The following is a 220-nucleotide window of genomic DNA, read 5'->3' as shown; positions in this document are numbered from 1 at the left end:
GATCGGCGGGCTGCTCTCCCAAGGCGAGTTCCCTGTTCATGCTCGGCTTATCGCAGGAATCGCCGCCCAGAAGCTCCTCCGCCGACAGGATGGGCACCGGCGGCGGCGGCGGCCAAGCGGCCTCGGGCAGGGCGCGGGCCGGCGGCGGCACGCACAGGTTGTAGGAGTAGGGCAAGGTGCCCTCGCAGAAGTCGGCCGGGAAGGCGGCGCCGGGCAGCGA

Source organism: Geospiza fortis, unplaced genomic scaffold (assembly GCF_000277835.1).
Source record: "Geospiza fortis unplaced genomic scaffold, GeoFor_1.0 scaffold93, whole genome shotgun sequence".
Lineage (NCBI taxonomy): Eukaryota > Metazoa > Chordata > Aves > Passeriformes > Thraupidae > Geospiza > Geospiza fortis.
This window is presented reverse-complemented; position numbering follows the sequence as displayed.